At 42.6% G+C, this 21,973-nt stretch overlaps 1 protein-coding gene across 7 annotated transcripts in view; it reads right to left on the bottom strand.

The window, feature by feature from the left end:
- INO80 (INO80 complex ATPase subunit) overlaps nt 1-5,866 on the bottom strand; it is a 62,426-nt gene extending 56,560 nt beyond the window's left edge. For 5 of the 7 annotated variants that reach the window (XM_071427362.1, XM_071427365.1, XM_071427366.1 and 2 more), the window contains exons 1-2: nt 5,726-5,866; nt 536-609 (exon numbers count right to left, since the gene is read on the bottom strand). The gene's annotated coding sequence lies outside the window, so the exon portion shown is untranslated. Of the gene's footprint in view, nt 1-535; nt 610-4,951; nt 5,089-5,725 lie in introns of those variants that run through there. The other 2 variants (XM_071427363.1, XM_071427364.1) reach the window with 2 other exon arrangements.
- Between the last annotated feature and the right edge of the window lie 16,107 nt (nt 5,867-21,973).

Below are 21,973 nucleotides of genomic sequence, written 5' to 3'. Positions count from 1 at the left end.
CCTCATCTTAAGACTAATGGCTGTGCTTGAACAAGAGCAAATCGTATTATTTCTTAATAAACACTGGCTCTTGAGTTAACATCCTTACCCACAGAGGATAACCAATAACACACCAGAATTCATTAGACAAGGTAACAGCTCTGTGATAAAAATTATTTTTAGACTGAAGCTTTCTACATATTAGGTCTTTGCATACCTGACAGCAGTTGAATGACTGACCTCTGTCACCAAATCCTCATTTCCAGCAGAACTTAGCAACACCTGAAAGCCTTCCCTATGATAAGGGTAGTAAGATGCATATTTTCCAAGCAACTTTTATCTACATATGTCATAGCGCTTAACAGGTATTTGAAACCAAACAAACCAAACAAAAAAACTTAAATCAAGAACAGTCTTCCAAGAGAGAGGAAGACACAAAATGAACCACAAAATCATTTAGGTCAGGAAAGATCTCTAGGATCATCAAATCCAGCTGTTAATCCAACACTGCCAAGTCCACCACTAAACCATGTCCCCAAGTACCACATCCACACACCTTTTAAATACCTCCAAGGGACAGTGACTCAACGTCTTGCCTGGGCAGCCTGTTCCAATGCTTGACAACCCTTTCTGTGAAGAAATTAAGTAAAAGGGTTAAAAAATGAGAGGAAACATGAAACTTGTGCCTTTAATGGAAGAGATAATTGATGAAGTGGTAGAAAATAACACTTGAAGGTGAAAGGCGTCTTCCTTTCCTCATGATCACTAATAAAATTACATATATTACAAGAGCGAAAATCTCTCCCTAGTATCATAGCAAAACAAGCATGGTGATTCTTTTCCCATTCCATTTCAAAATGTATCCATCAACAAGGGCATGTATTATGTTAACACAGTTAACTCAAAAAAACCTGGCAACTTTCACCTGTCTGCTCTTTGCAGAAAACCACATTCCCAAAACTCAGCCTTGCATTTCCACACTTAATGAAGTCCTCCTTGACGTGACACAGCTCAACTCCTCTGCATTTCACCCATATAAAAGACACGTTTTTGCTTGTCTTCCTATTTTAATTGCTCCACAAGACTCCTGTACATACAACATTAATTACTCTTGTCCTCAAAACAGTTACTAGTCTGCATCCTGCCTACCAAATAAACAAATAAGCACAGGAGAGCTTAACAATATCCTTAAAACATATTTACAATGCCCAAAAGAAATTCAGTGTTACACAAGCATACTGAATAGTGAATAACTCAGACATTTAATTCAACCCTTCATTTATTTATATGCTGACAGTCACAGAGTGCTTCTCTGTTGATCAAAGTAGTAATACAGAAGGCTAAGTGACAGATAATTCATTCTCTATTCTTTCATTTCCACTATAGGTTTTAACAAACAAAGATTTCCAATAGCAAAAACTGATTGAACACTGAAGTGAGAGAAGACAGGAACAAACGAGAGGCACACAGCTTGATCCACTACTGTATGTAACTGTGTATGACACCACCAACATACTGCTTCAGTGGATTTACATGGTGATGACATTCATTCCACCTTTCTTTCACATTTTTGAAATGAATCTAACCTTTTGTCTACTCAGTTTAAGGACAAAACACAGATTTTCAAAAAGATTTCATTACTGATGGTAACATTTAGGTAAATACTCGTACGTTACAGGGGTAAAATGAGCAGAAGCTGCACAGTAATCCTTGTGCCATCATGACTTTCTTACTGATATATACCAACTTCATGTTAAGTTTCAGTATCAAATTCAATAGCTATTTGCTTTCTCTCTTCCTCTTCCCTAGAGTTCTAACAGTTTAGAAAAACAACATTTGGAAATAAATAGCTTCTGCACTGCCAGGCTGGCACTTTGAATCTTCTGGCATTCTTAATCAGAAGTTCACAATGAAGCCGTTTAATTGTATCATATGAACCACTAAATTATTAAAAGTACAGGTAAAATATCAGCAGGAATGTAATAACTTCATGCAAATAATTTTCATAGTAATTGTATTTTTTTAATAACTAATTTCAGTTCTGGAAGAGCCTTCCTTACGCTGTTTTAAAGTCCCATTGCTTAGTTCAATGTTAATGTAGGTGTGGGGTTTCTTCCCTCACTCCTGTTTTTTCAAGTCTGCCCATTTATAGCATCCAGTCAGTAAGCAAACACCCCACACTGGAGAAGAATCCTCCAAGGATATCTTCTGAGAGCAGCTAGGTTTTATAACAAGGTGTCTAAATTTTATGCCCACTGACCTGCACCAACCAAACAGCACAACCATGCTCTCCTAAAACAGCTTAGCTTTAAAAGTAGATTCTCCCAATTTAAACAAATATCCACTGCATATTTCTGAATGGAAGTCCAGCAAGCTTTTCCTACTGGTATCAAAGAGGAACCCCACAAGTGCTAAGTGCAAAATCTGGCTCTTGTGCCTAGCTGCAAGCTGGATGGGGTTTGCTTTGCAGAGCTGTTTGAAGCAATACTTTTTCATCCATGAGTTTCTTGTGTTTTTTCCCTTTAGCTGTTGCCACCTCTACACCTCAGACAAAGCCCAGAGGATTAGCTTTTCTGCTCTTTATGACTAACATCAACTGTCATAGTAAATAATGATAATAACTCCACTCCTAGCTGAGGGCACATGCACAAACACAAGCTGCCATGCAAGTAAAAAGTACTGGACTGTAGCTAATGCACAGTCCCTCTTCTTAGCAAGGCAAATCAGGGAGGAAAAAGTAATTCAGTCTCCCCAGCCACACACTAAGTACAGGGATATGAAGTGTGACCAGGCAGGTGAGCACCAATACTTGTTCCAGTACTTCAGCCCACAGAAGCAGCCTCTTTTCTCTTCTCCATCCCATCACTGCAAACACACTGACAAAACATCCATGTGGACAAAAACCTGAAATCACAGAAAGTATGTATTCCTCAATTAATTATAGCATGGAAGGCTTTATCTATATAAGGATTAAAACTGGTCAAAATACAATCTTCTATGCCACCTTAATTGCCTTGCAATTTTAGCAGTTTTCTGCTAAAAAATGGGGTTTTTGTCCTTTGCAATTTGACACCAACTTATTAAGATAGTTTTCCAAACTTACGCAAATCCCTAAAATACTTTTCCTTCTTGAAGAAATTTAGAATTGAGACATACACAGGTCTCATTGGAGGAGCAGAATAGTTAATGCTGTGAGATGTTCCAGTAGTAATATCTCCAGAATAAATCCTGACAAAAATATATCCAAACAGAAGATTCACCAAGTCAAGGTCTGTGTGGAAAACAAAGACTAGCACAGTAATAGCAGCTAGGCATATTTTTGTCAGACTTCCTTAAATGCATATAATCTCCAATAGAAAAAACTGTAGTGGTATAAAAAACCTGAAGAATTATTTTGTTTGAAGGACAATGACACGCTCTCCTTTCCCCACTCATTTTAGCTTGCTTTGGTAAATGCATAGTTAAAATTAAAAACAATTTCCCAGAGCTATAGACCACATTTTAAAGCAAAACCTAAGTCCCACATGGGGTTTTTTTATGGCAGCGTCCTAAATATAACTGGGATATATAAGACACTATGGCTTTTCAAAAAGCAAATACGAAATTTCATATGAACCGAAAGCCTCCACTAACCTCAAGTTGAACAAATAAAACTAATGTATATACAACTAAACTCTGCGTTCACACCATTTGAGTTTGAAATTTAAAAAAGACATTTTAATTGCTTTTCTGAGTAATGAAATCTAGGTAAACTAGATGCTTTACTTTACCGTTCTGCTTTTGTGGTAAGGCTTCATATTGTTTTCCAAGGAATGAGACAGCATTTCAGTGATCTGTGTTCCACCTTTTAATCACTTTTAAATACAGAGAAGAGCCAGCAGGGCATTGCCTCCGGAATGCCCTGGATTTTCCAATTCCCAAAAATCCCAGTTAGAGATAGGGCCTTATTTATTATTTAAAAGAAAAACTATACAGCAGTGTATCAGAAGCCTATACGTAGCAAACAGCAGAATACCTTCAAACATACTGAACACAAAAGTAGGCGAATCAGAGCTCTGCTTCCAAGTTTAAATTCGCAGAAAAACAAACTTATTTAATCATTCAATTAGAGTAACTCTTGTCCCAAGAGAGTTTATAGTATTTATGGATGCCTCTGACAATGCATTTATAGTTTCTGCTCTACACAGCAGCACCAACACTTACCCTCACACTTTGCCATTCTGTGCACACAAAATAACAACTGCATGGATATTTTCAGTTTTATTTGGTTTTTACTCCCTCCACCCCAGACCATGAAAAGGGAACTATATCCAAAAAAAAGCTCTAAGAGCACTTGCCATCTAAGCTAATCTAGCATGTAGTCTAGCCTGTCAAAGAGCATGCTTATTACAGAATTTACAGCGTATTATGTCATACCCAAATGGAACAAAACTTGCTCATTTCAACCATCAAAAATTGGGAGGCAGTATTTTCAGCAGCTTCAACAAAATACATGTGAGAATATACAAAGAAGAATTACAGGCAATATTCTTTAGCCCTGGATAAAGGTTCAAGATACAGTTCTATTTCTTGTACTTTTCCCTCACTATCTTACCAACCTCTCAGTGTCACGACACTTATATATACACATTAAAGGAGTGACAGCAAAAATGAATCGTTGAAGTTAAAAACTGTGTTGATCACATCCATACAGGGCTTATCAGATGTGCTGTACAAATCCATGCACTAGATTTGTTTGTAAGAAAGGAAACTAAAATCCGAATTATACATATTTCACTATAAAAAAACTAACTTGACTTGAACCATTTTCTTCATGCAAAGGCGAAAATAAATTAAAGGAGTTTATTATTATCTGCAACACCGCAGTAGGAGAAATCATTCACAGAAGACAGGCAACAGCGTTAAGAACGTATAACGCTAAATCACGAACAGAAATTGTATTGAGTCTCCCAGAGCAATTGCACCAGGCTACCTGTTTGCTGTCAAACAGGAGCGGACTTTACAGCGCAGCTTTAGGGAAGTGCGCATTCACGGGCGCGAACACAGCGCTGAACTACGTTTCACGGGCACCCGGGAGACACTTTCCATCAACAACGCCACGAGTCTGGCAGGCGGCCCCTTCCTGCAGGTGCCGGTGGCTATTCCGGGAGCGCTGGGGCGGCCGGGCCCCCGTCCCGCCGGGCTCTGCGGGCACCGCCGCGCCACGCGGCCTCACGCACAGGGGCGGCCCGGCCGGGCCGCGGGGCGGAGGCCGCGCTCTGACGGCACCGGGGAGGGGGGAGGCGAGCGCGTACCCGCAGGCGCGCCCCCGCAGGCGGCGGCGGGCACGCGCTCCCGCCGGTGACGCGGCGCTCCCGGCCCGGCCGCGCCGCCGCCCTCGCCCCCCCCCGCCCCGCACCCCCCGCCCGCACCCGCGCACGCGCCACCGCCCGCACGTGCGCCGGCAGGTGCGCGGCGGCGCCCCCGCCCCCCCGCCGAGCCCCCCCCGCGCCTGGCGGGGCCCGGCCGTCGCTCTAGACAGGCGCTGGGGGAGGGGGCGAACGGCGGCTCCACGGCCGCCGGTACCGCGGGAGGCATCCGGCGGGCAGAGCGGGGAAGGGGCCTGTCTCTTTAAGAAGAGGCCCGGCTGCTGCGGCCGCCGGTCGGCGCGGGGGGTGAAGCCGCGGCCTGCCCAGCCGGCGCCCCCACTGCCGCCTCCAGTAGCCCCGGCCTGGCGTGCCCTTGCGCAGTGGCCGCGGTGGCTCACCTGGGTACCGGGCCCGGCGGCGACGCGGCGGCGGCGGCGGCGGGGGGCTGGGGGTGTCTCCCGGGCTCGCTCCCCCGCTTGCTCCACCCGGCCTCTCGCCCCGCGTTGCCGGGGCTGGCGTTGCCTGTCTCCTGCCGCGGGGCGCTCCCGGCTCCTGCCTCGCCAAGATGGCGCCCGCGCTGGTGCTGAGGAGGAGGCGGCGGCTGCGGGCGCTGGGACGGCGGCGGCGGCCACTTTCGCTCACTGAGAGGAGAGGAGCAGGGACACGGGGAGCCATGGCGGGGGGGAGGAGAGGCGCCATGCCCAGGCCTGATCAATCGAACCCCGCATGCCTCCCCGCCGCTCCGGCCCCGCGCCTGGGCCCCGCCGCCCCGCCCGCGTCGCCGTGGCCGCCGCACGGACCCCACGACCGCACCGCGGGGCTCGGCCCCGCAGGGACCCCGCGGGGGGCCCTTCCTCATCGATGCGCTCCTGCAGCCGATTGATAGGGTCTGGCGGTGACGGAAATTGCCGAAGGGACTCGGCCAGACGGCCGGGTGAGCCAGCGAGTCTCGCGCGAGGCGGGGCGGGGTCTCGCGATGCTGGTGCGGGGAGGCGGGTGCGTCCCGGAAGTGACGCGCGCTCGCCCTTGAGGCGCCGCGGGGGGCGGCGGGTGCGCTCGGCGCCGGTCGCTCTCGCTGCTGGGCCGGGGCAGCCGGGAGCCGGTACCGGGCGTGCGTGCGTGTCGCGGAGGCCGCCCGCGGCAGCTAGGCAGCTTGTCCGGCCTGGCAGCCGCCGCAGATGATGAGAGCGGTGAGGGGCTGGCGGCGCTGGAGCCGGGGCGCTGTCAGGGTTAACACGTGGGGCAGTCGGTGGGGCTGCGTGCGTTCTACCGCTCTCGCCTTGTCAGGCGCTAGGAGTTGCATTAGAGGAGTTCTAAAGGAAATAGGCCTGAAGGTTAATTGCGAAGATGCTTTGCACCGTAAACACAGTGTGGCCATCTGCTGTTCAGCACTGCTGCCTCCCCTAACCCATTAACCAGTACACTTAAAGCAAATCCTTAAGTGGATGATTAATCCATGTCACCTACTGCATAGCGATTAAAATCTGTATTTCAGGACTAAGCTTTGTCACTCCAGCGCTTAGTAGGTATCCGTGCCCTGGTTTTGGCTGGATGGAGTTAATTCCTCAGTAGCTGAGACAGTACTGAGTTTTGCATGCAGAATAAAAAACCTGATGTTCTGAGTTTCACTAAATCGTGTTTATTCTAGGTCAAGTACTTGTCACGTCTCATCCTCTGCCACGGAGAGGGAAATCTTGGGAGGGTGCTCAGCCAGGACTGCTGACCTGAACTCACCAGAGGGATATTCCATACCACAGGACATAATGCCCAGTATAAATAAGGGCAGCTACTTGGAAATGAGGCCAATCTGGATTCAGGAAGGGAATCTGGCATTAGTCAGCGTAGGGTGAGCAATTGTATTGTGCATCACTTGTTTTTCTTCCCCTTTTTATCATTATTTATTGCTTTTTTTTCCCCCAATTATTAAACTCTTCTTATCTTAAACTATGAGTTTTTACTTTTGATTCTCTGCCTCATTCCACTGGGGCAGGGTGGGAGTGAGCAGCTTCATGGTGCTTAGTTGCCAGCTGGGCTTAAACCACCACACAGAGTTGCTAGGATATAAAAATAAGACCATTGCTACTGCTCCAGTAAAGCTTCACTAGAGTTGTCCTTAACTAGTGATGCTAATTGTACCCCTAAGTACAGCCAGGAATTGCATTGTTCAGGAGGTGTGCATGATTTGGTTACATGTTAGTACCACATGAGCTCAGACAAACAGAGCTGGCACTGAGCAGCATCACTGCTGATGGACCTTTAAAAAAATAATCCCTTTTTTCTTCTTAAGAAAATAGTAATTTTTAATCTTGTGCTTCAGTGAGTGATGACTCCATTCCAATATATTTATTTTCTTTATGCCATTCCCAAAAGAGAACCAAAGGGAAAACAGTACTTATATTTACCCAAGGAAGTTTTGCTACTTTAATCATTATAGTGGCACAGATGCAATGGACTGTGAAGTCCCTCTCTGGAAATCCTTATTCCATGATAATGCTGTTCCAGTCAGAGATCAAGTCCTTGGAAGAGGCTGAGAAAGCACTCAGTCTCTTATCAAGAAGGGTAGCTTCAGCAATTACTTTGTGTCATGTAAAAACATTCCATACTACATCCCAGACTTGATGCCTTCATCTCTCAGCTCCTCTCCCCCGCCCCCCTCCCCCCCTTTCCCTTACCTGATACATCACTATTTTCTGTCTGGTAATAGGACTGCATGGACCATGTTGTGGAAATACAACCTAAGTGCTCTTGAGCTGTCTCTGACAGAAGAGCCTGCATGTTCCACACTGTGCCCCACTGATCTGTGATAACCCATGACTGCTTGGAAAAATCTTCCTTCAGTTAAATGACAAAGAAAACCTTGGCAGTTTTTCTGTCACTCTGCCAAGTGAGGAAGTCTGACTTACAGTTTCAAATGAAAATGTATTTAAATACTGCCAATCTAGTACTTTGTGGGGAAAGGTAAAAAAACCCAACACACCAGAAAACCAACATGTTTCCCCTAAAATATTTTTAAAATGTTTAGATACGTCATAAACACAGTCACACCAATTTACATCCAAAGAAAACCAACTCAAAACAGGTAGTGAGTGGCACATACTCACATGCAGATGTCACATACCTTCCAAGCTGGTGTCATTATTATTCCCACCTTTGCAGCCTGATGCCCAGATTGTTCTTGGACTGCAATCTGGTTGGCACAGCAACCTTTGATCCTTCTTCATTCCTCCCTATTCTACATTCAGTATTTGCCAATATGTCAGAAAACTTGTTCTGAGACTGAGGCACGACCCACATTAATTTTGTCCTGTGATAGAACAGTAGTTTTGCCTTAATACTTTATTTTGCCTGGGGAGGGACTGGTCTGTACCTCCTAAAGTGCTTTTTACATACACCACACAGCACAGTGGTGTTACAGCCTTATCCACAGAGCTGGATGTGGCAGCATGGCGAACAATGGTGGTGGTGGTCTGCAGCTTCCAGCAGGAAGCTGCTCTAATGAGTTTTACATACCTGCAACAGGTAGCAAAAGAACTAATACAGTTTAAGAAAGTGGTCTGTTAACAATGCAAGAAAAATAAAAGTCACTCTTCTAAAATCGAAAATAGCTCTTGGAAAAAACGAATCTCAAAAATAGACCTAGAGAAGAACAGTCAGACACAGCAGGAATTTCCTCCAAAAGACAGACCATCGTTATTTCCATTCAAGAGTGGAATGTTGAATTACCTGTCATTGTAAAGTCAGGAGCTTTTGTTGGACACCTTTGCAAGGGGAGTAGCCTCTTTTCTCACTTGGATGTCTCCAAACATCCAATCTAAGCTCATCAAATCACCTGTGTCAGAAATTAAATTCATACAGTCTGCTTGAGGTCAGTTTAAGGTCCTCCCACAGATTTTACCATATGAATTTGATTTTCAAGCTCTGCTTTAACAAAGTACATCCTTGATTTTTGAAGGATGTGTTTTGAGACCCTGCTTTTTTGCCTTTTTTTTTTTTTTTTTTGTGGGAAAGCAATTGCCATTATCTCTGTAGTTTATATCCTTCTGTGGATTGTTTCCCTCTATTAAATTCCATGGCTGGTTGGATCAAAAGACCATCCTCATTCATTCTGTAGTCTTCTATTACTTTCTCCCTTTTCAGTTTCTGTATGTCTGCCAGCTGACACAGCTCCTCTGGCAGCTTCATGCAAATGGGCTAATAAGGAAAAAGAAACAGAAAAGAAATCAAATCAATAACATGAAATAGCATACTATAGTTTTGTTAGAAGCAGGGACGAGGTCCCTCTGTAGTTAGCCAATGGAACACAACAATCCTGCTATCACATACAGCACAGCACCTTATCTACTGCAGCTCTACCATAAGTGCACTGGGGATATCAACTGTGCTGCACATGGGTGTGGTAATGGCTCTGTGGTACCAGAGCTCTGCATGTGAACTGGCACCTCTTAAACAAGAGGACTCTGAACTCCTAGGAAAATATTTACTTCTGTACACCAGGTTCCCAGGCATCTGCTTCTTTGAATTTAAGTCCTAAACATGAGAACACGTCTGGATTTCCAAGTACCTAACAACCATCAGTATGAATCCACAAGGAGGGGGTAAAAATATAGCAGATGTAGCTGCTTTACTAGCTCTTTTCCTAGGTGTCTGCATCCACAAGAAGAACAATTACTGCTGGCAGACAGTCACACTGAAAATGCAGGAACTGCCAGGCGTTTCAGGGTGGGAAGTTTGTGTTCACTCCTCCCCCTCAGCAGGGAGGAAGATTATCAGTTTCTGAAAGACAAGGAAGAGGGAAGCTGAGGGTTTCGATAATGAAGCCCTGAGGATCAGAGGTTGCTGCTTTGCATCTGGTTTGTGGGTAAAAAGTCAGGGAGTGTCCTCCCCTTGCTTAGGAGGGAGCATCCACCATTCAGAAGACTCAACTACCACTTGCAGATGATGACACAGGCAACCACAGGAAATGTCAACATACCTTTCCAAAAACATCAGGATCAATGAGATGCCTTTCTTTTTATTTCCTTCCTTTTTATTATTTTTTTTCTATATTTTCTTCTTCATCCTCTTCTGCCAGTACTTCATCAACAAGAATGCTGCATTATCTCTTTTGGCTGCTGTGAACCACTGGCAGTACTTTGCTGTTGCTAGTAAGTCAGACACAGTCTGATCACATCTATCACATGCAATGATGCAGAAGTCTGAAATCAAGCACTCCTGAATATGTCAAAGACCACACGGATGATCTGACCCTAGCAGGAGCTCATTTAGTCAGAAAGTGATTCTGGTAGTTTGCCACTACACATTTGGAGTTTAAATATGTATTGCAAACAGATTTCAAATAAAGTAGAAGAAACTTTTATTTGTGTGATCTACCCACAAGATATAGAAACAACAGAAAATTATTAACAGTGAAATGACAGTGAAAATGGCTCCTTTTGCTACCCGTACTAGATTTCTGAAGCCAACTGCTTTAGAATGCAGAAAGTAATGACAACAAGATGAGATATCAAATCAGTCTTCAAAATACCATTTGAAATACCCAGGATCAAGTTAATTCCTTGGCTAATCTTATGGAATAAATGGATTTACAAAAGGATTGTTTTCAGCAAGCTGAGCACCATTTAAAAAATTATACAAATAGCCCAATACAAAGCAGAATTTGTACTCTCTTCCCTTTAACAAACTGTTCTTTGCTCTTGTGTCATGCCTACTTTCGCATGCATTTCACATGGAAATTCACATGTCAAGCTCTTTTTTTTTCCATGAACTAAGAACAACCTTATTTTTTTGGCAGCTTTCCTCTAAACAGAAAAGATTTTCAAATATGACCTCCTCTCTTATATCTGTGAAGCAACTATGACCTCTTGTGGTTATCTGTGAAGCAACTATGACCTCTTGTGGTTATCTGATCTACTCCTAAATCCTCAATAATGGGATTTACGGCTTTGAGCCCTTAAGTAATTCCCAAAGGATTCAAGTCTGTGCTTCAGTGCTTTGTTAAACTAGGGCAAAGAAAAACAGAATTTTTTTCATGAAGATAGAGCTGCATTCTCTTTTCCTAATAAATACTTCAAGACATTTAAAACTGCAAAAATGAGGAGCTAAAAGGATTTAATCATGTTAGTTTGGTCTCTTTCTTATGAATGAGGATGTTTGACCATGCACTTTTCACCCAAATTTAATACCAACAATATCTTCCACAGTTAGTGTAAGCTCTCACAAGATTATGTCATTGAGCAGACAGAAAAGCACCACACCAATACACTGCTTGTTTGGTTTGCATGGACCTGTTCTTTCCAGCAGTGCAATAAGTGAAGCTCTTTCACCAAAAATCTCATTTCCTCCACTTTCCGCTTTAAAAATTAACAAACAATTACAGAAGTCTCCACCATCCAGCCACTCCAGGGTACCTGAGCATCCACTACAACTGGTTCTGTGTAACCAAAGATGAAAAACATTACTTCATTTGATTTTTCACTTTTTTTTTAAAGATAACTCTTGTGAGAATTAAAAGGATGACCAGATAACTCAGTCATGCTTTTATAGAAATAAAAATCTTTGGTGAACAAATATTACTCAAAACCAGACAGTGTATGCAAACCAGCTCAGCAGCACAGTTGATAGATCAGGAGAAAAACAGAACAAGATGTGGGGACCAAACACTCTCACCAAAACAAAGCAACTCTGTCAGCTCCAGGTACCAGCACTTTACTCCTGCCTGTTGCTCTTCATATCCTCACACATGTACCAGCCCCTGTTGAGCCCAGTGGTTCTCAGTCTCTGAGCAGAGTGAACAGAAGGTGCAGGTGACTGTGCTCATGCCTTAAGAGCTGCAACTCACCATCCACTAGGCAGACATGGGGTGGTTTCTGCTACTGAACTAACAGGAAATGGAGATAGGTACACACAGACACCAGCACTTCTGCAAACTGAAACAAGGGAGGTAGCATAAAGCAGGGTGTGCAGCTGCAGAAAAAGAAGCTTCTGGTAACTGGGTACTCTGGAGTTTATCCATAAGAGCCCTAGATCCAATCAGTAGCCAGAGAAATAATCAAAGACATACCTACCTTTGTGCTCACAAAGTGATCTCCAGATCCAGTCCAGTAAGCATTTAAATAAGTTGTTAGGTCAGACATCAAGTTATCCATTAGAGATGAGTGGAGCAGCAGAAGGTACTTAGCTTTCAGAACAAATACTTTAGGCAGAGAAGCTAGGAAGGGTCTCAAGGACCATATATCAAGATTCTCCTGCGTATCCCAGTGCAGATGAAACCAGTTATTGTTGTGGTTTAATCCCAGGCACAAATTAAATCCCATGCCAGCTGTAAGGTCACTCCCCTCAACCCCCATCAGGGTAGGGAGGAGAACTGGAAACAAAAGTTACACCTTGTGGGTTGAGATAAAATTAGTTTAATAATTCAAAAAACAAAAAAGCTAATAATATAATAATGATAAGTGGAGGAAGAAAGAAAAATAAAATCCAAGAGAAAAAGTGATGCACAATCATTGAGCAGCAATCAGCTCCCTTCCAGGTAACTCCTCTGGTTTAAATACTGGGCATGGTGTTCTATGGTATGGAATATCCCTTTGGCCAGTTTGGATCACCTGTCCTGGCCATATGCCCACCTTTTTGTGCAGCTCCTCATGGCAGAGCATGGAAAATCTAAAAGCCCTCAGCTTAGGGTAACCACTACTGAGTAAGAACCAAATCAGTGTTGTCAACACTATTCTCATACTGAATCCAAAAACCACAGTGCTGTACCAGTTACTAAGAAGAAAATGTACTCTGTCCCAAGACAGTTACTTAAGTTGAAAAATATTTAAGAAAGCTTTTCATCATAGACTTCTGCAGTTTACAACATATTTCCTCATGTTGATCTTTATTTTCAGTGCAACTGAATGCTTTCAGTGTCTAAGGCCATCTGTGTACAAGTCTGTGTTGGTTAGAGAAGCAGAAATTTGGAAGGAGGGATTGCTTCCTTAAAAAAAAAAACCAAAAAAAAAAACAAAACAAACCAGCAAAAAACCCAACCAACAAAAACATGAACCAAAAACCAACACACACCTACTCCAGCATTTAATGCTGGATTCTCTATCATCTATCTCTGAAACTACACTGGATTCCGAAGAGCTGAAATAAAAGACCTATAGACAAAAAAAACCACCTCCCATGAAGGGAGCTAGAGAAGCAGCTAGGGATAGTAACATCATCAGTAGTCAAAACCAGAAGAACATGAAAATAAGCCCCAATTAAACAGCACGACCATGATACCCTGGGCAAAACTGCTCTATGGAGTGGTTTACACTGGTATATTTATTACATGCACATTACATGGTCATTTTCCACTTTTAGTCTTCAGGGCAATAGGATGATTTGGTCTAGTAATAAGGAAGGCATGTTGCCATTTGGCTTAGGTTTGCTGTACAGAATTCTCAAAACAGAAATTTTGAGAGACACTATTGGAATTCTAAAACTTAGATAAAAATAAAGCTGTGTTTGAATTAGAGGTTTCACTGAGTAGCTTTTATAGCAATATCAAATAACATTTAATCCAGGCTTTTGAGAAAGAAAGATTTTAAGTCTATGAACAGGCAGCACAAACCCACCTATATTTACTGAGGAAGTTAAAAGACCAGAATGAAGGGATAAGAAAATGCTCTTGTAGGAAAGAGATTGTTCCTATTTGGTAAAAAATCTTGCCTATATAGTGAGGTCTCATTAAGTATCTGATATCCTTATTTAATAGCTCCTTTGGAAGTCTTCTCACCCCACCTCAACCCCTCTCCAGAACAAAAAAGCCAGGTCATGTGATTTAAAATCCTAGAAAAATTATAGAATCATTTAGCTTGGAAAAAACCTCAAAGACCATCAAGTCCACCACTTAACCACATCCCTAAATGCCACATCCACATATCTTTAGGGATGGTGACTACACCACTTTCTCAGACAGCCTGCTCCAATGCCTGACAACCCTTTCAGTGAAGCAGCTTTTCTTCATATCTGATCTAAACCTTCCCTGGCACAACCTGAGTCCATTCCTCTTGTACTGTTACTTGTTATCAGAGGAAAGAGACCAATCCCACCTCACTACAACCTCACTTCAGGTACTTGTAGAGAGCAATAAAGTGCCCTCTGAGCTTCCTTTTCTTCACACTAAACAAGCCGAGGTCCCCATGCTCCTCATAGGACTTGTGCTTCAGACCCTTCACCAGCTCCATTCCCTTTCTCTGGACACGCTGCAGAACCTGAATGCTGTTCTTGTAGTGAGGGGTCCAAAACCGACTGCAGGGTTTGTGCCATGACATCACCAGTGCTAAGTACAGGGGGACAATCAATGCCCTGGTCCTGCTGGTCACATTCTTTCTGGATTTTAGTAAGGCTTTTGATACTGCCCTTCAGAGCATCCTTCTGAGCAAGTTGCCCAGCTGTGGGATGGTCCATGGTGTTCTGGGTGAAAAACTGGCTGAAGGACAGAGCTCAAAGGGTTCTAGTGAATGGAGCTACATCTATCTAGCTGGCAACTGGCACCAGTCGAGGGATACCATTGGTATTCCTTGCGGTTCAATTCCAGAGCCTGTTTTGTTCAGTATATTTGTCAACAGTCTGGATGTAGGAGTTGAATGCACCATCAGGAAGTTTGCTGATGGTACCAGACTGGGAGGTGTTGCTGACTCTTGAGGGACAAGAGGCCTTGGAGAGGGATCTACATAGTTAGGAGCATTGGGCTATAATTAATGGGATGAAATTTTCCAAGTTGAAATGCCAGATTCTGCATCTAGGATGGAATAACATTGGACAGCAGTATATATTGTGAGAGTGGCTGGAAAACAGCCCTGCAGACAGGGATCTGATTGCCAGCAAGCTCAGTGGGAGTCAGCAGCATGGCATCTTGGGATGCATCAAACACAGCATCACCAGCTGGTCAGTGGAGATGAAGATGCTGAGCTCTTCTCCCTGGTATGCAGTGACAGGACATGTGGGAATGGTTCAAAGCTGCACCAGGGAAGGTTTAGTCTGGATGTTAAGAAGAATTTCTTGGCTGAGAGGGTGGTCAAACACTGGAACCAACTTCCTAGGGAGGTGGTTGATGCTCCAAGCCTAACAGTATTTAAGAGGCATTTGGACAATGTCCTTAATACCAGGCTTTGACTTGGCCAGCCATGAACTGGTCAGGCAGTTGGATTACATGCTCACTGTAGGTCCCTTCCATATGAAACAGTCTATTTTATCAAGCTTATGTTCCCCAAATCTTAGAAGTTCTTAACCCATCAAGTTTTCCCTTGCTTGTTCCCATCTGAAAGATGAACAAAACCAAGGAAAATAGAGAATGATAATTTGGCTGCTGAACTGCACAAGAATTATTTCATTCTAATAGTGCTGTCAATAAAAGTTCCCTTTTCCCCCATTTGACTCAGGATTCATTTTAAGCAATTTGCTCTGTTGAAACTAGGTTTCAGAATTAGTCAAAAATATTAACATATATCCAGAACATTTTCCCACTCAAGTTATATATAGCCTGTATTGTACAACCTTTGTGGTTCTTCAAAACCTGAATTTCAAATGAGCTATTAGGAAATACCAGCATAAGCACTGATGCCAACTACTGCTTGCACCTGTCTATCAAGGCAGTGTTACAAAATGTCCTTAACTACAGCAATTTAATCACTTCTTACTGCCTTGCCCTCAAAAAAGAACCTCACAGAAACATCTCAAGATGGGCAAAGGACAGCTCACCACTGAGTCTTCAGAAGGTGCCTCATTGAATCACTCAGTGAAGTCACCTGCTGTCTGCACTTCATGATGGCATCTCACTGGAAGGTATCCTCACCTGTAACGTGCAGACATGGTGCAGAAGGAAGCCACAAGTTGTCACTGAAAACTGCAGAACAGTTGCAGAGCATCAGCAGCCTGTGATGGAAGGGATCAATATGCCATGACCAATGTCCATTAACCCAAGGCAAAGAATTGGGAGGTTTTACAGTGGGGTTGCATATAAGAAGTAAAATATGTTACAAGCAAATTAACCACCATTCTGACTGCATGCAGTGCAGAGCTAGCAATCTGACTCCTTAAAGCTGTTATGTAAAAGGGTAGATTATGTTTTAAGAATGACTTATGTAAGTTTTATGCTGTATTTGTCTATGTCTTCTTCTAGCCCGGTACTCAGAAGAGAGTAAACATACAGTGATACTTTCCCAGGATACTTACAGTTTTACCTTTTATCCAAAACCTAAAATAATGATTCAAGATAAGGAAAACATGATGAAAGAATAGCTAAGTTGTCAAACCTTTTGTCTATAAACTGATTTTGTCATTATGACTCATCTCTGACAACACAGAGCCAGAAGGAAAGCAGGCAACAGCACAGCATGGTGTTTGCTTGTTTCTATTCCTGCTTTCATCCTTTTTACCTGTTTGCATGATCTGTGGAATCAGATAGCAGCAGTGAGTTCTTCACTTGTGCATTTTATGGTTAAACCTTGACTCATGGACTTCTGTCTTATGGAAAGTCTCTCTCAAGCTGTCAAATTTTCTGTATTTTTTTCAGCACACACCTTTAAGAAGTGCAGTATTTGTTTTGGTAGTACACATATATGCAACCCACATTTTACAAAGGCAGGAGTTTCAAAGTGTGAGGATGCCCAGAAAGCAAGGTTAGGGATGTAAGCACTGACAACAGCTAGCTGCCTGCTCACTATGGAGCTCTTTAGGCTGCTAGAGCCCAAGAGGTACATAACCCCTGCCCCCAGGGAAGTCAAATGTAAAATAGCAGTATCACACTTCCACAAACTTTATTAAAAGTTACTTCAACTGGTGATTTTTTAAGTATTATAAGAACATCAGAACACTGCTGCACTCTAAATGGTGTATTAATTATATTAGTTTACTTATTGTAAGGAATAAACTGTTGCAGCCACTGGATAAAACCAGGGATAACATTTTTCAAATTATGCAGGCAGGATTCCATGTAAGCCAGAGTTCTTAATTCCACTGCTGCCTTTTTATGCAGAGTCTCACTTGTGCACCCAGCCTGTTCCCATTTTAACAACACTGAGAAGCTGTCTCGAGGAAGTGCTTCACAAAAAGCATCTGTGAGAATTTGCTCAGAAGTACCTCCCAGTTATTCTTCCAGCAGTACAGAGTAGAAGACAAGACAATTTCAGAGTATCGGGTACACTACAGGGTACCCAAAACCAGACTCTATCAGTCGCTTACTTCCATTAGAAGTAGGATTGAGGCCAAGGAATCAGAGTAATTGACTCTCCGAGCACAGAGAGCTATCAGTGCAAGGAAAGCAGGCACAGCAGCTCATACCGAGACAACAGAACAATGAGTGCAATTCTGTGTACCTTGGATCCTGCTGTGGGCAGCTCTGGTTAATTATTGCCACTGTTTCTGTTACATATTCTAGCCAGTACCTTTGGGAGTGCTTTGGGTGGGAATTTTCAGCTCTACCTTTTTCATACAGTCAAGACTTAACAATGACTGATATGTGATCTGTAAAGAAATAACATAATTTTTAGGGGCAAGAGGCCCCTAAAAATTCTAAGATTAGAATGTAACTGAGAGAATCCTGTGCCATAGAAAGCTTGCTATATAGCCCATGTTTGGGATTTGAGGAGTTCCTACAGGCAGTCATACCTATGACATGAAAAGTTAGTCTATATGCAAGCACAAGTCAACTATGTATAACATACCATGCCCATTATGAAGGATCATAGCCATTGTGTTACTTTCTTCTCTTCAAAAGGCTCTTAATTCTCCTGTTAGTCACGTACTAACCACCACACCACCAGGGCTAGCACCAGCAAAATCAGATTTTTGTGATAATTTGGCCTGTTCCCTCATTTTCACCTCTGTTTTTACCAGCAGATGCTTCCTACTGCTGGATGCCTGTATTTGAATTTGTTTCTGCACTTGTGCAAGGGGCAGAAAGAACAAAGAACATAATGGACAAGCTGACCTGGCTCCTGCTTAAGTCACAGTAGCCTCAGGTTGTTCCAAGTTTGATCAAGAACAGCAAACACATCTTAAAAAAAAAAAAAAAAAGCACATTAAACCTGCTGCTATTTTTGGGTAGTAACTACCTTTTAAAATGGGTCTACACAAGATTCTATCAGCCTTGCCCGCAGTTTCTTTCTAGCTAGAACAACATTCTTTCTAGCCAGAACATTCACATGGTTCAACAACTGTCACATCCTAGTAATGCTGACCTTCTCTGAGAGAATGCCCTAAAGTTTCTCTTGGTTAAATTTTTGTTCCCAAACAGAATACTTTCAAAGGGCACCTGTGTATCCAAGACACTGAAGGACACTGTACTGGTGAAAGAGACAGTCTGAGACACAGCAGCAGCCATGCATGACTTCAAGCATGAACAGTCTGATTTAAATGCCTACAGTCTAGAGCATGACCCCAACTCTGTTATTTGACAAAAAAAAAAAAAACAACAAAAACCCTGTCTGTTTAAGAGTGAACTGCAGCACTACTCTTTTTCATTATGATGCACAATGAAACAAAAAGGTTTCAGATTTAAATATTATGTGCACTAAAACCAGAATGCACCCTAATTTCCAGGCTTAGCGAGGGAAGGGAAAAGATTTCTGCAAAGACAAAACTAACAGACCAATCACATCAACCCTTGCAATTTTTTTTTCCTCTCATACTTTGGTATTTGAATTGTTAAATATAAAAGTGAATAGACAGTGAAATAGCTGAAACACTTAACAGCTCAGCTGTGGAGTATATACAAACAGCAGACTATTGTAAAATGATCAAAGTATATATTTTATATGAAAGGAGATGTGGATGTCCTCTCCCTGGAATTGTTCAAGGCTACAGCCCAACAGGTATGCAACCCCTGTTGGGGGTATGCAACCAAAGCTGCTGGGTGGAGCTCTAAGCAATCTCATCTAATACAAAGTGTCTCTAGAACTAGATGATGTTTAAGGTCCCTTCCAATCCAAACCATTCTATGACTCTATTTTCTCTCCCACTATCCAGGTAAAAGCAGGTACCTGTTCTTTAGCCTATACAGGCCTTGCACTCTTGTCACATTCTCTGAGAACAGAATGAGCTGATTTTGGATCTGTGTCTGTATAAGTATACACCTGCATATGCATCAGAGCAGGAACCACACAACCAGATCAGCACCTGACAGCCACCACAAATCCAAAGGGCAATCGTTGTTGCAGCACATGGCACAGTTGAGACAGCCACAATACACAAAGTAGCACCATACAATTTCAGAAGGCTTCAAGCATTCACCCATACAGAGCATCACCACATCACTTCAGAAGGCTGCAAGCATCTGCCCTTCTTAGTCTTTAGCCCAACCTTTTATACCCCTCATGTCCATGCACTGCACCTGTGTGCCCTCTGTTCCCTCTGGTGATTGGTCAGTGCCCCTGGGCACTCCATGGCTCATTGCTGTAAATGCTGCTCACCTGCTTTTCACAGCTGTAGCCCATTGGGGATGAGGCTTGGCTGCAGCCCCACTCCCAATTACCACAAACTGTGTCCCTAGAAATAGACTTACTGAGCTTTGAGTTATATATCACACCATGTACATTTCAGGAACAAGTATAAGATAAAAATAGTCACCAAGAGGAATGCTCACTGGCTGAAGCACTTTGATTCCTCCAAAAGATCAGTGGTGCTACTCAGCCACTTTTACAGTTGGTAAGAGCTACAGGATAAACATTTTAGAAAGCAAGCCAGTTTCCTTACGATGTCTGCAGATAACAAGCTCTGTACCTACCTTTCTGTTGCCATTGTTCTCTCAGAATACATCTTGTTCTGATACAGACAAACCAAGAGATTACAATCTCTGGGAAAAACGTTGTCTGACAAAGACTAAGTACACTGCTTGGCTAATATCCACATTACCTCAGAGGGAATATTTTGAGCTATCTGAAGCCCTGAGATGGCTTTCTAAGGAAACACAGGGAGAACTCCATGGGCCACAGTCTGCTGGGTTCTGTGTCTGCTTGTTTGTTAACTTCAACAGCCTAAAGTGCATCTGAGCAAGCAAGACAAACAAACCTAACACAGAAGTCAAAACATTATTAAAATAATGTCCATGCTGGTGCAATGTGAAAGAGAAATATTTCAGGCAATACCCTCTGCCTCTGTTCAGAAAATGAACTGCTGCATATGAAGCAACTCCTTAATTCAGTGTGTGTGGTTCTTACAGAAGATCCTGAAGCTAGCCAACAATAAGCTTATTTTCCATAAAAAAGCCCTTATCTCAGATAAAATTTCACATTTATTCTGAAAATATAAGGTGAAAGCAGAACCTGAACAGATGTTCACTGCAAAGATCAGCAACAGTCTTAAAGTAAACTGCAGTTCAAGGCACAAAGAATGAAGTACCTGACTGGAGCCCAAGAATGATGCAAATTAAATATCTGTAAGTCTTTACCCTGAATCAATAATATTTGATCCATTAGTTAGGTAGTAATTGGAAGGCAATTATACAAGCTCACCAGTATGAAAAAAACAGTTGCATCACTGAAACTTTACTGTAGTCAAATAGAAGTTACTAAAATAATAAAAAAAATGGTAACATCACTGGACCACAAGAAGAAACATAATATTTGAATAAACTATTCAAGTGTGGTCTTGTGAGAAGACTTAAAGTAAAACCATCTTGGAGCATGGGTCTGCAGGAGTTTGAAATATATATTTTACTAGCTTTCTGAAGGCACACTTATAAATGTTTTGAGAGCATCTATATAACTCTAACTTTCCTGTAAAATTGTTCTGGAACCATTCCACCATAGGTGAAATGCTCATAGGAAATTCTCCCTGAAACCACAAGCTGACAAGGAAACAAACCAAGGAAATTCTTCTATCTAGGAACATTACTGGGAAACAAGACACAAAAAACAAAATCAAAACCAACCAACCAAAACCAAACCAAACAAACAAAAATAAAAAAGAGAGAGAAAAATGTGAGAGAGAAGAATTGTAAACAATACCTTGGAGGAACCTTTTACCTTGGAAGAAGCCTTATACCCACCACCTTGTTCACCTTTTCAGAGCTGAGGAAAACAAACTTGGAACAACTGAGTTTGAAAATTGGAATTATAGTCAATGTGAGTTGTGGTTCCCCCAGCAAGCACTGTGCATCCCTTCTCCTCCTGTGAAAGGAAGGAAGCATTTCACTATACTCAAAAAGCATTGCTGTTCCCTTCCCTGAATCTGTTTAATTTAATGACAGAAGCAATTTATATTCTAGTGCTGAAAAGCAACTTTTGCACACTTGTTAAAGACTAGTCAAATCTAATGACTTAAGCATCCCATCAGAAACAAAGCCAGCATTGAACTATAACTAATTAATTTACAGACTATTACATATAGAATAAAGCAAGTACATAAAAAGAGGCAGAATGAAGTAAGTTAATCACTTGGTAAGTCCAGTAGATGCCTTCTAGCTAGTTGCCCCTCAGCACTTTGCTCCTATCCCTGAGGCAAAGCAGATGGCAATAGAAATGCACAGGACCTTTATACATTAGAAATGTTTTTCTTAAATATTCCCATATTTATGCCATTAGTGAAGGAGGCTCAGATAAACAGATCATTCAATAGAGATGTTTTTGCCTGTGTGAATAAAAGTAAGACCAACTTAACATGACCTTTAAACATTT

This window comes from Agelaius tricolor, unplaced genomic scaffold (assembly GCF_023055355.1).
Source record: "Agelaius tricolor isolate 1412-34295 unplaced genomic scaffold, bAgeTri1.0.p SCAF_5, whole genome shotgun sequence".
Taxonomy (NCBI): Eukaryota; Metazoa; Chordata; class Aves; order Passeriformes; family Icteridae; genus Agelaius; species Agelaius tricolor.
Note: the sequence above shows the minus strand (reverse complement) of the source record. Positions and strands in the feature narration are given on the sequence as shown.